Below are 18,276 nucleotides of genomic sequence, written 5' to 3' on the forward strand. Positions count from 1 at the left end.
GAATATGCAAAAACAGTCTGTGGTCTGTTAATTGGTACTCAGTGGCTGGGGCTTTTTTTTCAGTCCACTCCTCCCGCCCTTTTTTTTGTTCCAAACTTTCTGATAAACCCATTCTTTTTGTGAAATACAAAAGTGTGAACAAAAAGTCACCTAGATTCCAACAACCAGGGTGTATAGTTTTCCTGGTCTTTACTTGGGCTGTGTCTATGTATCCACGGAGTATTTGGACCTTCTCTCACAGCACATTTAGCTAGAGAAAGTAATACAGATAATAAAAACCTAAACTGCTGTGAGCCATCAACAAGCCATAATGAACATTTAAAAACATAAATTTAAATATGCCATGGGTACCACAAAAGATCTGGGTTGGTATACTTAAATTTGGTGTTTCAAATTAAATATAAGAATCTTACACATTTTTCAATTTTTTTTTACATACTTTGATTAGTGTACTTGGAGCCAAATGTCCATTGCAAATGTCTCAAAAGTATACAGTGAGCCAAAGGATTTTACTGGTCAACTAGTATGTGTTCAGATATAATAACCATAGAAAGTTCATTGGATATGTACAGTATTAAACATGCCAAGTTAATCTATTAGTACAATAATGCATTAAAGTATTTGTGATTTCTGATTAACATTTTAGTAAAAATACCATTTTTATTTTCTAAAAATCCAAAATGTATCTTTAGGGTATTCATTTTACATTTTTGATATTTTTTAAATGCATATGATTATATAAGAACATTTTCACTTAAAAACTTCTGACCAGTACATAGGTACAGCTAAAAAAAAAAAAAATACTAAAGAAGAAATTCCCTTCCATCTCAATCCTTTTCCACCACCCTCATGAAGAAAGTCTTTCAGTAGTATTGTCTACTCAATATGGAATGCCAATCTGATCTGCTCCCTAGACTCTAAGAAGATGGTAGACAAGAGTGCCTTTCTACCAGGCACCAGTGGCTCAGGCCTGTAATCTTAGCTACTCCAGAGGCAAATATCAGGTGGTTTGAAGCTAGCCCCTGGCAAGTAGTTTGTAAGACCCTATCAAAAAAACCCAACACAAGAGCTGGTGAAGTGGCTTAAGTAGTAGAGTGCCTGCCTAGCAAGCATGAGGCCCTGAGTTCAAAATCCAGTACTACAAAAAAAAAAGTGCCTTTCCCTTTACCATGCCTTAAGTGGCCCCTCTGCCATTCCAACTGACTTTAAAATGTCCATCCTCAAGCCCTGCCCTCACTGCAGTTGCTTAGCCCAGTGCCAGAGGAAAAGACATGTTGGCTAAGCTGTGTGCTCTGAACACTGGCTAGATCGGCAAGGCTTCTCTTGAACTCCATCAGTTCCTCTGCAGCTTTCAATTATCTGCCACTACTGGCCCCTTTCTACAGCCTACATAGACTCTGACAGCTTCCTGTGGCCCCCATCACTACTTCTCTGTGTTCACAGTCAAAGGTGTGAGGACCAGTTCACGCCCACCATGTCTACTTTCCCAACCCCATCCTTACTGCTGTCACATTCATCCTTTCCTTCCGACTTGCAGGAATTGGCTACGTGGAGTCACAAGGAGTGCTTATAAAATGCAGATCCCCTGGGGTCTTCTAATTCAGCAGATCTAGATTTGGAGCACATGATCTTCATTTTCAGAAAGTCTGGTGTGATGGCTAGCCAGAGCTTTGACCACTGCTGGGCACCACATCTCTGAGGCTTTCCTGACCAAGCCCACCAGTGTTCTTTACTCTTCCCACCTCCTTCCCATTAAAACCCAGACCTTGAAAAGGGTAAATGCAGTTTCTTCATTTCTTATCATTAATTTGAAATTCTTAATGAGCCCCATCTGGCTTTTTGGAGGGTGTGGGAAGAGGTGTATGGCCTTAAACTTGCCAATCAAAGATAACATTCTCTTCTGGTTCAGGCTTGAAACTGCTTTAAGTAAATGCTGAACTTTTCTAAGCTTCTTCCTGTTTTTCTGCCAAGATGGCAGCTAGTGGATGTAGGGAGGGGAGGCATCACCCTCTTGACACGAGAAGCAGGATCCCTAGCACTCCATTTCAGGTTCATGATTGTTCTGTGGCTGGTACTCTTCCTGCTGTCTTTGTTGGATGTCACTGTTCTGGTGAATTTGCTTGTGGATGTCAATGGATCCTTTGGTTTGTTCACATATTGGCCTGTCCTGATGTTGACCACAACCTCTGCCTTGCCTTTGATCTCAAAGTCTCTGCTTTCAACAGCATCCACCTCCCAACCATAACACTGTAAATCTACTTGGTGTTTGGGTGAATGTGTTGCCAGTGGTGAAGGTTGGGGAGGTCTTAGACCAAATTCAGAGTTCTACCCAGTGTTTCCAGGTTCTTGTTAGCATCAGAGAAAGAATTTAGAGAAGAGACAAAGGAATGGGAGGAAGTTTTATTACAGAGTGAAAGAACACATTAAACAGTAAGTGTGGGCTTTTCAAAAGAGTTTCATCATGGAGATTTTAGATAGCTTGTCTTACAGCATACTTTAATGGAGGGGAGGATTATTTGTGAGTTAAAGCAAGGGGAAGAGTTTCAGGAATGGAATTTTCCTGGGATAGATGTTTTTACTCCCCTATTTTGGTCCTTATAAGAGATTTTCCAAATGTGTCATGGCATCAGATGCATGAGGGGAATAGCGAATTTCACAAGGTTAATGATAAGGAGATGCTGTTACAATGAAGCAAAGGACAGTTGGCAGTAAGCTTGATCACCCATGTTAGTCCCAGCCAGCATGGGGTAGTCTTGTTTGAGCAGTCACATGCAGCCTCTCACCACAATGCAGCTGGCCTCTTTTTTTCCACAATAGCTGTCCAGTCTGCTTCAAGTGAGAAGGGAGAATGCTAGAACTTTGGGATATCCTGAACATCTCACTCAAGCTCTGGGAATCCAACAGTGTTTCTCAGACCATCTGGACACCTCTCCACTACTATGGACCTAGCACTTCCATACTAGGTATGCCCCAAGTCACCAGCAGGCCTTCTCTGAGCACTTGCAGCCTTCCCCGGCTATGCCTAGGCCAGTAGCTCACTAACCCTGTCTGTTCCTCTGAGATTCTCACAAGCCCATCCTGCAATTTCTGCTTATTTGCCCTCTGGGCAATTTCTATCTAGCTCTCCCCACTCCACTAGACAGACAAGCGGACAGACAGACACACACGGCTTAACTCTAAGAGGGAAGGAAAATACAATTGCAGTTGTCTTTAGAATCTGCTTTTCCTTCCTGAACCTTTCTCTCTCCTTACCTAGGAGTCATTCCATTTCCTTCCAAACTAAGGAACTCCTCTTCCATCATATCCCAAGTTTCTTCTGTTTATGGCTTAGAGTAAAACTCTTGTTCAGTCATGCAAGCTTTGCTTTTGTTAAATGATTGAAGCTCTTAAAATTTGGAACTTCCTTTTCATTCTCAATAAAGCCTGACTTTAAAAACTACTGATAAACAGCTGGATGTGGTGGTACATGCCTGTAATCCCAGCTCTCAGGAGGCAGAGGCAGGAGGATCACAAGATTGAGGCCAGCCTGGGCTGTATATGGAGACCCTGTCTCAAAACAACACAAGAGGGAGGGAGGGAGGGAAGGAGAAAGGGAGGGAGGGAGGGAGGGAGGAGAGAAGGAGAAAAAGAGGAAAGAAAAGAAAACAAAATACTACTTATAAGCTGGGGCTGGGGGTGTGGCTTAGTAGTAGAGTGTTTGCCTAGCCTCAAGTGTGAGGCCCTGATTCCTTCCCCAGCATCACAAAACAAAGCAAACCAACAGCTACTTATTTTCCTAGAGATGTTTTTTTTTTCTTTTATTATTCATATGTGCATACAAGGCTTGGGTCATTTCTCCCCCCTGCCCCCACCCCCTTTTTCCTAGAGATGTTGAAGACAATCCAACAAAATAATAAAAGGCTCTGAAGGTCTTGGCTGACTTGTGACCATGTTATTACTCTAGTATATACCCACTCCTTCCCTGTGACTGTAAGCTTCATTGCTTAATTTTTTTTTTTGAAAGATGACAGGGGAGCATACACAAGGAAAATGAAATCTTCAATGTTGTCATAGTCTTGGCCCGACCTAGATATTCTTGTCCCTGACTTGCTCTTTCTATCTCTAGTCCTTGGCCTATTCTGGTCCTATGGACCTTGAATGTCTTTCTCTTCTGAATGTCTGAAAAATCACTCTTCATTCCTCAGAGCCTGTTCACTTGTCACTTCTGTCATGAACGTTCCCCATTCCCCCCAAACTACACCACCCTTCTCAGCCTTCTCTTGGTCATTTGTTTGCATCCATCATGTCCTAATTAGGACTACACACTCCTAACTCCCTTGCTAAACATGAGCTCCTCCTTGCTTTGGAAAGCTCTATAGCCTTATTCTGCATTTCAAATGTACTCATCCTCAATACCCAGCTGAAATTCAGTCTTCTCTGTGAAGTCTCCTGTTAACCACGCCTTCTGAAAATGACCCCCAGTAGGGGTGCAGCAACACCTGGATGTTCATGGACTACTCGGGTCTGTACAAGGACTCCTGAGGGGGACCCAGGAGACAAGGATGGACATATGAAAGACACTCCATAGGGAGTTTGTGTTCTACAAAATGAATTCCTGAGTGTGGGGGCCTTTGGGGGGGACTTTCGGTTTGATTAATGCCACTTGGGTTACATTTCCCTAACTTTTTCTGGTGGTGGTGCTGCTGCTGCTGAGGATTGAATCAGGACCTCACACATGCTGAGCAATGCTCTCCCATGAAGCAATGCGCACAGTCCTATTTCTTTTTATTTATTTTTGATTTGTTTGTTTTGAGACAAGGTCTCACTATGCAGCCCAGGCTGGCCTTGAACTCTCAATCCTCCTTCCTCAGCCCCAAGTGCTGGCATTTCGGTCATACACCACCATACCTGGCTGGCCAATTTCTTTTTTGTTTTTTTTATTGTTTTATTATTCATATGTGCATACAAGGCTTGGGTCATTGCCAATTTCTTTTATACAGGTATGCTACATCTTTGGGTGTGCTTCAGGCTCTCCAACAATGCTTTGTACATGGCAGGCATGCAAGAAATGCTTCTTGATCGACTGACATGCTCGGAAGATCTGGCTTGGACGATTCTGTTTGGAAGCCTTCCTTCCCTGAGAGCTCATAGGTTTTTCAGTGAATTTCCTTGAAATGTTTGGTGTGCTTCCCCCACCCACACACATTTTTTTTTTCAACCACTGGTTCCATGTTGATCAGTGGCTGTTTTCTCTTTTTTGTTAAAGGTTCTGACAAGCTTTGAAATCTGTTTTAGTGCAGAGGAAGGGTAGGATGGGAGAGACATGTGACGAGGGACCAGCCCACACAATCTAGTTTATAGAAGTACAGTGGTCACTTAGGACTTAAGTACCGCTGTAGATTTCAAAGTAGCACCTTCCTTCTTTCCTTCTTCTCCCTTTCCTTTCCTTTCCTCTTCTCTCCTCTCCTTTCCTCTTCCCTCCCCTCCCCTCCCGTCCCCTCCCCTCCCCTCTCCTTCCCGTTCCCTTCCCCTCCCCCCTCCTTCCCTTTCCTTTCCTTTCCTTTCCCTCTATCTCTTCTTTTCTTTCTTTCATAGGATCTTGCTATATAGCCAAGACTGGCTTTGAACTCTTGATCCTTCTGCCTCACTCTTCCAAGTGCTGAGATTTACAGGCATGTTCAACCATGCCTGGGCTTGGTAGTTTCTTTCAAAGCAGCATTAGCCTTGGATGTGGAAGGCCATAAGTGTGAGGTTCTCATCCTGTCCTTAGAAGCCAAGTGAACAGTGACTTGTTCTTACTCTATTGCACATATGGGGCTGGAGGCTAGGGGTCTAATTGGTCTCAGTTGAAAATTCAGCCACTGCAGAGGTCCTAATGGCATCCCGTGGCACTCCTTGGCGTATGGTAGAACTCCCTCCAGTAGAAAACCTCCAGGGCAATGATTACAGACTTTAGAGACCAGACAGGCTCAGAAGTTCTGGCTTTAGAAACTTGATTTGCATTCCACGGTGTCTGGAAGATGATGCCAAATTCAGAAGATGGTGCAAGAGCGTGTGCATCAGCTATACTGCCCTCACTGAACCATGGGGCTATTTTATTTGCAGTTCCAAATCAAATATGCCAATTGGTCAGTCAGTTTTTTTCAGCACTGATACGAGCTTTGGGCCCTGTAGGTGAAATATGCTCCCTCTTGGGAGGAGCTTGACTACTGTCACAGGTGCCATTTGTGCAGATTATAAGGCAGATTGGAATCAGAGGATTGAGAAGTCTGTGGCACAGAGGTAACAGGGAGCTGTTGGAGTGGCCAAGGGGCAGGGAAGGTAGGGAGTGTTGACTTAGACCCAGCAAAGCACAGTGGGGGTAGTTAGCGGTGGGGGGGGGGGGGTGTCAAGAGAGCAAGAGGTGAGTAGGGAATTAGGGGGAGAGGCAAGGGACAAGCCCAGGAGATTGTGGCTGTTGAGCGCTAAATTCATCCTCATTCATGTGTACAATTCGGAATTTGCTTGACTGAGGATTCCCAGGTCAGGTGATTTCCTTCCAGGATGAGAAACCAGTGCATAGGCCCTGTTTACCTGGGCTGTGGTGTTTTCCAGGCTTCCTCTGTGATTGTGCTCAAGTCAGCTGGTCTGGGCAGCCAAGCTGACAGAAGCCCTCTGACTTCATGTCTGAAAGCATACGTGTTTCAACTCTGTAATTACCAGCGTTTAACCGACCATATCAGCCCTCTTTTGGCAAACGGGATAGAAGTCTATTATGCATTAAGTCATCCCTAGTCTCTTTAAAAGGTGCCCCAAGCAAGTCCATTAACTCCACTTCCAAGTATGTCTCAGAGCATGAGTCAAAAGGAAGTGGTAGTTTGTTCTTTTTGGTTGGAGAATTAAAAAGAAATCCCCACCCAAGTAACAGGTATGTGGTGGGAAAAACTGACATCTCCATACAAGCTTAATCGTCAGCCAAGGAGAGGAACGGGGAGTGTTCAGTAAAGGGAAACCTTGGAAGACTTAAAGAGAATTACAGACAGACAGGGCTGAACGCTGGCTATCATCCAACAAAGCTCTTAGAAGATTGGAGTTACCACCCTATCCTCAAGCTCTGACCTGGAGGGAAGAGGAGTCTGGGAGCGCTGGCACGCAGACTCAAGAGTACTTAATTGTCTTTCTGGTTCTGGGTCCTCCTTAGGCTCTGGAAAAGGTACAGGGTGGGGACTGGGAGGCCATTCTTCCTGAGTGCGCGCAGCTTTTCTAGACTGGCCAGGCTACTTTCCAGTCCTCCTGTGGGTGTCCTGAACTCCACCAGGCTCGGTTTCCAGGTTGAAGGACTAGAGAATAGGGAATGCTTCCTACCTCCTGCCTCAGCCCGCTTGCTTCTGGTCTGGAAAACTGATATTCTTTTTATCACCAATTGTCATTCTGCCAACTGAATAAAGAGGAAGGGGAAGGAAGAAACTAGCGAAAGTAGAGTGCTACAGGTCTGATCCCAAGTTCAGAGACTGGCTGTTTCCATGGCATCAAAGTTGACCTCCATCTTCCAGAAGATGCTGCAGAGAACTGTGTTTGCCCAGCAATGCTGTGGTTGAGAACATTGCTGGGGCACTGCTGTTGGCATCTACTGTTTTGTTGTTATTGTTGTGATCACAAACAACAGGGCTTCATACTTATTAGGCAGGCGCTCTACCACTTAAGCCACGCCTCCACCCTTTATGCTCTGATTATTTTGAAGATAGGATTTTGTGTTTTGTCTGGGCCAGCCGGGACAGTGATCCTCCTATTTTGTGCTTCCTGTAGTAGCTGAAGCTACTATAGCTTTTTTCTGTTGAGACAGGGTCTTGCAAACTTTTTTGGCTTGGAACTGTTATTCTCCTCATCTCAGCCTCCCACAAATTGGGATGACAGGCATGCTACTGCTCCCAGCTATTGGTTGAGATGGAGTCTCATCCAATTTGCATGTGCCAGTCTCCAACCAAGATCCTCCTGCTCTCGGCCTCCCAGGTAGCTAGGATTACAGACATGAGCCACCAGTGCTGGCTTTTAGTTCTTTACTAGGTCAGCAGGCAGGCGTTGGAAGCAGCCACAAATTACTCTGATGATTAGCATATAAGGTACTGTTTGGTGTTGGCAATAGAGTAGAAATGAAGCAAGGAGACTTTTTTTGTGGTTCATAAATCTTGTATGAGTTTTTACAGAGAAGTCCAGAATTATCTTGAGTATGGAAAGGCTCAATGAACTATGTAGGTGGTTTTAGGAGTAGCCAATGTGACAGATACCATAAAAGAGCTGTTGAATAAAATCTCTGCTTTGGACTAAGCTCCTACTTTAGGCTCCAATAGATCAAATAAAAATGGAGTCACTCATGTTAAGGTCCCATGTCCTTAATAAGGTAAGTAGTTTATCTGACTTCTGAGAAGTCAGGTGAGAGATGATGGAGACCAAGCATGGCTTTGTACAGAGGAGGAAAAAGCAATATCAGTATGGCATCTAGTCTTACAGCCCTTTGCCTGCTGTCTTCATTGCACTGTCTAGAGTAGACTTTGGATCTCTTCCTGGGCCTTAGAGGATCATTACCAGGAGTACCGGTAATGATTGCAACAGGCTTCACAAACAAGAGAGGGACATTAAAGTTTAAAATGTGGATATTGTTTATTCATTCATTTGATTTTTCCAGATTGAGCCCTCAAGAGACTAACTCTTCCGCAATATGCTATAGGGCAGGTTTATTCAGTGCAATCAGATTACAGATACATTATCTGAGGCAACCCATCACAGAGGCATCGCAGGGATGGATGGACTGTTGCATGTGTGCACCATGCTTGATGCAATTTTTGCATAGGCACTGAGCCATGCATTGTTAACAAAGGGGAGCACATTAACCCTAACCTGGAATGGCATTGAACATATGCACTGAATTATCTATTATGGAATTTGCCTGTGTAACTTTGTGCCCCCCTCAAATAGGACTAGATGAGGGAAGTTGGCATTATGGCCTAGAGCCCACAACTCTGTGTGTGAGCCCACACCTTGAGGTCTGTGATTTCGTACTTGCTGACACTTAGCCTGTAAAATTCCCCTTTTCCTCATAGTTGTTGTGTGGTGTCACTGGGGTTAAAGTGTGCTCAGTACAGGAGTATGTCCAGGCTACACAGGAAGGTTGCCAGTGCACAAATTCTTACCTAAGCTCTAACAGTCCATGTCTGTGACATTCCTGGAAAAGAGTGGAGAGATGTTGAATTCAATATCCTTGGAATTAAGTGACAGCTTGTCCTGGATAAACAATCCAGTCTACCTGCCCAGAGATAGTCATTTTCATAATTAGTTGTTCCCATTAGTGTTTCCCAAAAGTATCTGGTTCCTATGCAGATATCCATGGGGCAGAAGGTTAGGCTTCTTCTAACCTTCAAGCCACTGACCATGGCTTCAAGGTTAGAAGAAGCATGAGCAGAAAAGAGATAGTGAACACACAGGGCGCAGAGGACCTGAATCACTGCCCCTGGAGGGGCAGTGGTGGTGTGATTGGGAGTGCCATGCTCCTATGCTTCGTGGGTCCGAAAGGAGGAAGATCCAAATGCCTGTTCCTTCACGGTCCTCACCCAAGACAGAGATGAAATGGACATGGCTGTGGATGGAAGACAGAATTATTCTTACTGGTTAGATTGGTTAGCCAAAAGGACCCAAAGTAATGGGGGCATAGGATGGGTACATTTGAAGCCTGGTAAGTAGAAGAGGATGTTAGTGGTGTACGAGAGAGGTGCTGGGTCTGAAGGGTCACCTTGAGAGGTCATTTGGGTGGATATACTATGAGGGTTGGTCCTTGGGAGAGCTTAGCCATGCGAGCGTGGATGTATGGAGCCACATGTCAGGGTGAGGAAGATATAACTGGATTCCAAGGCAGAGCTGGGCAGCAGGAGAGAGAGAAAAAGGAAGAGGCCAGGATTCAGGGGGGCCTTGGTTTCAAGTCTGTAAGAACAAGATATGGGTGAGCACTAGGTTGGGACTCAGAAGCCCAAAGGTATCAGACATGCCCTCTCATGAACACCTAGTTCTGTGGTCTTGGCAAGGCCCTTATCTCTGGGCCTACAAGAGAATTTTCCTGAAATGACTTCTTTAGACACATCTGAGGGACAGGGATGCCCAGGGCTTCTGGAGCAGAAGGGGCTCAAATGACCACAGAGGACACGTCACCTGTCCCTCTGCCTCCATCAGTCTCATGAGAGACCTCATGACCCCCACATGATCTCCAGTTTCTGTTCCTTTCTACATAGATGCCAAGAGGTCTTTAAATGTTCACCCTACTTTTGAATAGGAAATAAATCAATATAGTATAAAACTGGAAGAGCCCAAGAGAGGGGTCACTAAAATCTCTCTCTCGAGACAATCAATATTGACAGCTTATATCATTCTAAGACATAGTTCATGACCATAAAACACTTACGATGTACTTACCCCCCCTTAAATGGTAGTATACTTGATCTACTCTTCTGTACTCTAATTTTGTCATTTATTATTTTTTCAAAATTCTTCCATGTTAATAAGCAAAGAGCACTTTTATCTCTCTTTCCATTTGCATAATATTCCATCATATGGACGCACTGTAACATATTCAGTTAGTCCCTGCTGGTGGACTCATACCGTTGCCTGTATTTTATTGTTATAAATAATGTTGCAGTGAGTAAAGTTGTACTTATGTCATTTTGCACTTATGTAAGTAAGGTTAAGTTCTATGAGGTAGAATTACAGGACCAAATTACATTTGCAATGTTGAGTTGCTACACAATTGCCTACCATGAAGTGTCAGTGCACACCACTAACTGGGAGTAAGAATGTCTTTTCTGTCACCTGCCTTCTTCAACCCAATGCATTCTCAAACTGGTTCAACCTTTCCATTCTGAGAGGGCAAGAATGGTAAGAGAAAGTGATCTTTTAAAAAAGTAAACAAAGCACGTCACTCTGTGGTCACTCCCTTTGCTGTTCCTCTGTTGTTCTTAGAAGTCAAACTCCCTTAGCCTGCCCCGAGGTCCTCAAGACCTGACTGGCCACCTCTCTGGCTTTATCTCGGACCCTCCTCCTCGGGTCTAGTGCTGGACCGTAGTCTCCCTTTCCTTCTTATCTGTCCTTGAACGCACCAGCCTTGTCCCATCTCCAGGCATTTACATGTGCCAGTTTCTCTGTTTATCATCTTATTTGATCTTAGCATCCCTGGTTCATTTCTTCTACTTTGTTTCAATAGAACAGTCCCTACCTAGAAAGACAGGAGTACTTCCTCATAGACAAGACCAACCAATAAATATGGGAAAATCACCAGCATGTAGCCACCATGATAACCAATTCAGGCAGGAATCTTCAATGGACACCAAAACCAGTGGGTGAAAGTTAGTTGAAGATCAAGATATTTTCACAGATTATTCATCAATTACGAAGGAGAAAATGGCCTTTTTATAGTGGAGAGATATGGTAGAAACCTCCTTAATCAAGTGATCATATTTAATATCACCAGCTAAGGGATAAACAGACATCATTTTCTTCTAGATATGAAATGTTGAGAAAGACACACATTGACCACTTCAGTGAGTTTTCTGCCAAAATATATCTAATCCATATATAATCACGAGAAAATGTAGCAAAAACCCAGTCTGGGACATTTTACGAAATAATTATGAATAGGATAAAGGAATAAGATAAAAACAGAAGTAACAATAAACTTTGAGACTATTGTAAGTTCTTTTTATATATATAAATAAGCTGGAAAGCCATTAATGGGTTGTGAGTGGGGCGTTACATCATATGACTTAATTTTAAAATGATTGCTTTGCTCTGGTGGTGGATTAAGTATATCTTATATAGGAGAAGGGTAGAAGCCATGTGACCAGTTCTGAGGTTATTGCAGTGATCCAGTCAAGATGGTAAAGACTTGGACCAAGGTAGCGAGAAGTGGTTTTGGTGTGTGTGTGTGTGTGTAAAATCATTTATTTCAAGCATAAAAACAAAAAGAATATATCACACCACCAGATAGTCATCCTCTTGCTGCAACAGTGATCAGCTTATGACTTATCTTATTTCATTATACTCCTTTCATATTCTTCTACTATTTTATTTTTATGCAAATCTCATATGTATCATGTATCCTTGCATTCTAGCTATGTCCTTAAGAATATGCTGATGATTAAGATATATTGTAAGCACATATGTAAATATCACAATGTAGCTCTCTACAACTTTTATATGCTAATGAAGAATATGCTGAGGATTGGGTGTAAAATGTGAAGAGAGGGAGGAGTCATGGATATCCTCAAAGTTCACTGTGAGGATGGAGATACAATTCATTGGGATGGGGAAGACTTTGATAGAATAAATTTGTGAGAAGTGAAGAATACAGAGGAAAAAAATTTGAAAGCAATGAATAGAGCATCAATGACCTGTATCAAGAAGTATAACCCACATGTAATTGGAATTCCAGAAAGAGAAGAGAATAAATGAGACAGAAAAAATAGTTGAAGAAATAGTTTCTTCAAATTTTCTCAAACAAAGCAACTCACAGATCCAGGAATATCAGTAAGCCCTATAAAGAAAACCATACCTAAGTACACATAGTTAAATAGTTAAACCAACATAGCAAAGGTACAGAAAAAAAAATCTTAAAAACAGAAAGGGAAAAAAAAAGACACATTACATGCAAGGGCATGCTGGTAAGAATAATAACAAACTCCTCATCAGAAATAAAAGTTTGAGACAGTGAATGAATCTTTGAAAGGCTGAAAGCAAAAAATAAAACCAAAAACTCTGTCAACCTACGACTCCTGAAAAGATATATTTCTAAGATGAAGGTAAAGTGAAGATGTTTTCAGATAGACAAAAGCTTAGAGAACTTGTTGCTAAGATGGTCATGGTTAAAAGGAAATGATTCCTGGTAGAAAGGGACGAAGCGCCCTGGAATTGTTAAGCATGTGGGGAAAATAAAGTCTTGGGATGGAAAAGATCTCCAAGGGGGCGATTATGGATAGAGAGAAGAGGTACAGGCCTGAGTTTCTGGGTGGCCCATTGGCAAGAGCTTGGGACAGTGAGGAGGGACCAGCCAAGGAGTCTGAGCTACTAATGAGATGAGGAGGAAAAGCAGGCAAGTGTGGTGTTTTGCAGAAGCAACTGGTCAACCTTAAGTCTGATGCTGATGGGCCAAATTAGATTAGGTAAATACTGAAAAGACATCACTGGGTTTAGCCACCTGGAAGTCTTCAACTACCACGATAGGACGTTAGCTGGTGGAGTGATGGGGGAGGAAGCCTGAACAGAACGAATGGAAGAGAAATTCCACAATGAAGAATATGACTAGAGGGCTGACAAAGTGGCTTGAGCAGTAAGAACACCTGCCTAGCAAGTGTGAGGCCCTGAGTTCAAACCCCAGCAAGTGCCAAAATACTAGAAAGGAGCTATAAACATTAAGCCTTGGGTTCCCTGAAGTTTAGAGATTGGAAAGATGAGTTGAAAATAGTAAGGAGATTGAGTGGGAGTGACCAGTGGATTACAAGGAGAACAGAGGGGTAGCGCTGTCCCTGAGACCAGGTTTCAGGAAGGACAAGTGCCACTGGTGGGTAAAAATGACAAGAACTGAAGGGTCATTATATGAACAACATGGAGGTTATTGATGGCTAGATAAAACCAGTTTCTGTGGGTGGTGGACAAAAGTCCTGAACTGTCTAGGCCAAGAAAGAATGGAAGATGAAGAATTTGGGAGAGCTTGGAGATAATATTTTTGGAAGAGTTTTGCCGTCAACGAGAGCAGAGAAATAAGGTGGTAGCCAGAGAGGAAGGTGGCATCATGACAGAGTTTTTAGTGATGAGAGATGAAGAAGCATGTTTGGTTCTCAGGAAAAGGATTCAGCAGAGAAGTGCAGGTGAATGACGTCAAGGAGCTGGGATGATGACCATGAGTAGGTAACAGGAGATGGACCTAGTGCACAAATGCTAGGATCCTGGGATAGGCTGAGAACATGCACTTGGGTGCAGCCAACTTGGGAGCCTTGATGGAGAGGCATGAGAAAGATCCACTGTGGTTACCTCTATTTCCTCAGTGACATAAGAAAGACAGTCCCCAATTGACTAGCGTGAAAGTGGAGTTGGGCGTTTGAGAAGAGTGGAGGAGGCATAGAGCAGTGACGGAGAAGTTACGGAACTGAGTGCGCTATGAGAATGATGGGAATGGCTGTGACCTTGAAGCCAGACAGTAAGCCTTTGGGTTGACTGTTATATTCCGCTGAAACACACCCCAGCCGTCTCTGAGGGAGAACTGTGTTTTCCTGCCTTATGATAGCAGGCTTTGGCCTGAAACTTTTGTGTGTCAGTGAAATATGAATGGCTGTGATGTGTGTCACCTCTAAGCAGAAGCTTTATGAAACAGTGTGTGTGACCACATTTATTTTCCTTCTGCCTAAGTCTGGCCATGTCCCAGGGAGGTTGTTCATCAGCCTGGATGCTGGAGTGAGGACGGCAGAGAGCAGAGCCACAGCTGACTGTACTGGACCTCGTTGGAGGACAAGTGATAGCTGGAAGTGGTCAGCCCCAAGCTCTGGGCGCTCTTGGCTCCAGAAGTAGGGTCCATGCTGATGGAGATTAGCGCCTGGCTGTGGGGTTTCCTCCCGCCTGCATACATGTGCAAACAGGGTGAACCTTGATGTAACCGGAGTTTTCAGAAGCAGGACAGAGGGAGCAGGGGACAAGGAAACTGAGGGTTATTTACTGGATCCTGAGTTGGAGAAGAAGGGAAGTGAGGGAAATGTTAGATTCATCCCAAGGTTCATTCCCATATAGCTACAAGGTGTCCATCAGGGAAATCAGGACAAAACATTTCCTTGCTCAAGACCCGGAGGAGAATATGTTCCTGTGTTCATTTGGAACTTCTAGCAACAGAGACAGTCACCATGCTTTCTTTTTGAAAGGACTTTTTTTCTTCATTTTTTTGAGATGGGGTTTTGCTATGTTGCCCAGGCTGGTCTTGAACTCCTGGGCTCAAGTGATCCTGAGTAGCTGGGACTATAGGTGTGAACAACTATGCCTGACTAGGATTTTAATTATCTGTCTAGCAGAGCCTCTGCCCTAGCCATACAAGGTATCTTGGAGAGAGGGAGAGGGAGAAGGAGAGGGAGAGGGAGGGAGGGAGAGAGAGAGAGAGAGAGAGAGAGAAGCAAGTGAGCTCTCCCTGCTTCCTTTTAATTTCTGCTCCTGAGATCCTTAGACTCCACATGTGCTTGGGTGAGAATGGTCCTCATATCCATCCAGACAGGGATGGGGTCCAAACCATGCATTGTGGAGGCTGGGTGGGCCAGGATCCAGTCTATCCTACTGCACCCACATTCTTTGTGGACCTTGCTGTCTGGGATGGAAGGTTTCCCTTCCTCATGACCCCTCCCCCTTACTAAAGAAGTCAGATGGCACAGCCATGGGCTTACCACTTGTCCAGCCAAGCTCAGGGGAGGCTCACCATCTTGCCTGGATGGTGCTCCCACTGCCAGCCCCTCCTGCCAAAGACCACGTGCTCCTTCCTCCTTGGTCACTCCAGGCACCCATACTTAGAAGGGCTCCATGATGAAGGGCAGGAGGGTCAAAATGGGATGCGGGCTACAGTACAAGTCCTGTTTGGGCTGGGCCTCCCCTGGCCCAGAGCCTGATCTCCCTCAGGCAGACTCTATGGGCCTCCTGATTCCCACTCAGTCAGGCTTCCACTGAAGTCAAGTCAGGGACGTACACAGCCGGGGAGCTGATCCCCCAAGAAGCCAAAATCAGATGAGACTCATTCAGTGTGTATGTGTAAGTGACCCTCACAAGGGCCCAGGCAGCAGGAAGGCAAGGAATGCGTTTATAGACAGGGAGCTGGCCCTCAGAGAGGGGAACACCACTTCTGGTTGGTGGGGCTGGCTGGGGTCTCATGACTCCGGGCCAGGGCCTTGGGCTCTCCCTCATCCTAGGGAAAGCCACTGGGTATTCAGTGTGATGCCAAACAGGCCACCTGCCCTGAGTGACGGCAGAGCTGAGGCCTCCCCTGTGGCACTGGCCTCAGCTAAGTGGTGAGCCTTGCCAAGGTTCCAGGCTAGGTCCCAGCAGGGAGCACTGGGATACCAGAGCAGCTGGCCGTGGGGCAGGGATAGCAGCCCTGCCATGCAGTGCTTCTGTGGGTTCCCAGGTTCTCTTACAGTAGGACACCTGTTTTCCTACTTTTCAGAAGATAAGTGTCTTATTTGCTCAGTGATCCCAAATTAAACCTCAGTTCCCTTTGAATAAGTTCTGAGCTCTTGGGTGACTGGTTTCTCTTTGCCTCAGTCTTCCCATGGGTTTTGGATTCAGCAGTTGATCACAGACATTCTAAGAGGACAGGATGTGTGTTGATGCTTGGCCTGGTTCATGGGCTTCCTTCTGCCTCTGGGGAGGAAGGCTTGCAGGGTATCTGGCTGGGTGAGAGTGTCAGCTGGAAACAGTGCCTCCTGAGATCCTGACTCACCACCTCAGGGACTTGGGGGCAAGCCAGCCTCAGTTTTCCCAGATGTGAAATGGGTATAGGCCTTGTGCAGTCGTGGGAGGGCCTGAAGGGCTATAATTATAAGACAGTGTATAAAGCCTGGGAGTCCTCAGATGGGGCATACCAAGGAAGCCAGCAGACAGCCATGACTTTTAACTGGTCTGGGAATTACGAAATTCCCTTAGATGGAAGGACTTTGGGGGATGGGGGAGAAAGGACTGGTGACTCAAGAAGAGAGAGCCTGGCACCCTTGGGATGCCATCTTAGCACACACCAAAGCCTTCTCACAATTTAATCAGGTTGTTGCTTCTGTTCATACCAAAAGGGCCTTTTTAAAACACAATTAGGCTCTGTTTTATTATGTGTGACAGACGAGGCCATTAACCATTCCAACTATTAAATCAGACTTCATTAAAAAAAAATGGAAGTAACTGTAAATTGCCTTGGGTCACGATCGTTTAGAGCTGAGACATTTCAAAGAAAAACATTAGGGAGTTCAGAACCATGATGATGAAGTTAATCAATCTGACATTCCACCATGGGGCGGGTGGGTGCACCCCAAGAGCTGCTCTCAAGCTCTCCCCAGAGTTAGCTCCTGGCACTGGTGGGGGCCCCACCCTCTTCTCTCTCCAAGGGGGAGGCTGAGGCACTGACAATAACATGAAAATTTGAGGGACAGGGAGTTCTTTTTTCCCCAGAGAGGTTTTGTTGGTTTTCTTTTCTGAAAAATTGTCTAAATATATCAAATGGACTATCAAGTCGTATAAAATACATTTTATGCTTTTGCACCAAAAAGTGACTTTGGAGCTATAAGGAGTAGTGCTCTGGAACATAATGCAGCTCTCTTACCCTCAAGAGAGGAGTAGGTGGCTTCTATGGTGTTCCTGATTTGGGGACCGTTTAGGCCCCTCTGCATGGTGCAGAATGGTGGCCCCTTGGCAGGTTCTGAAGGAAGATGCCCCTGCACTAGGATGGGTCTGACTCTCTGTGGGGTGGGAAGGGGGGAATGGAGAGGGCTATACGTTTGATGGGGAGGGGAATTAAAAGAAGGGAGGAGGAGGTCCAGCCCTGTGCTGCCTTCTCTGCCAGGCCCTACTGAGCCACAGAGGAAAAACCTAACACCCTCCAAACACAGGAGCAGGGCCTGCCTGGGCACGGGGTAGAGGCTGAGTTGTGTCTCGGGTACATGCTGGGCTAGAGATTGAGATGGAACACGCTTGTAATCCCAGCTACTAAGGAGGCAGAGACAGGAGGATCAAGGTCCCAGGCTGGCTCAGGCAAAGTTAGCACAAATCTTAATCTGAAAAACAAACTGAAAAGCAAAAGAGTTGGAGGTGTGGCTCAAGTGGTAGAGCACTTGCCTGGCAAGTTCCAGGCCCTGGGTTCAATCCCTAATACTACCAAAATAAATAAATAAGTAAATAAATAAAATAAAAAGAAATGTTAGCCTTGGGGCGGTAATATGTAAATCAATCTACCATGTGTACTCATTCCTAGGGATGTAATGGTGCCCACCACCTCAGGCTAGTTGGTTGCATGAGCTGTTCTTTTGGGAATAGACAGGTCCATCGGACCCAGTTTTGTCCTTGGTCCTGCTGGAGGTGCCTCAGCTTGGCCAGGGCACACTGGCATCCCATCCACCCGAGCTGTACCCCTGCCTCTTGCTGGGCTTCCTGCTTGTCGCTCACCAGGCATCCATGTGCTCTGGAGACTACCCCTGTTGCCAACTGTTGTGATTTTAATCCTGGCTCTGTTTTTCCTTCCTGGAGACCAGGACCTTCCTGAGGCTCATGGATGCAAAG

The sequence above is a fragment of the Castor canadensis genome, chromosome 4 (genome assembly GCF_047511655.1).
Source record: "Castor canadensis chromosome 4, mCasCan1.hap1v2, whole genome shotgun sequence".
In the NCBI taxonomy this organism is placed as follows: Eukaryota; Metazoa; Chordata; class Mammalia; order Rodentia; family Castoridae; genus Castor; species Castor canadensis.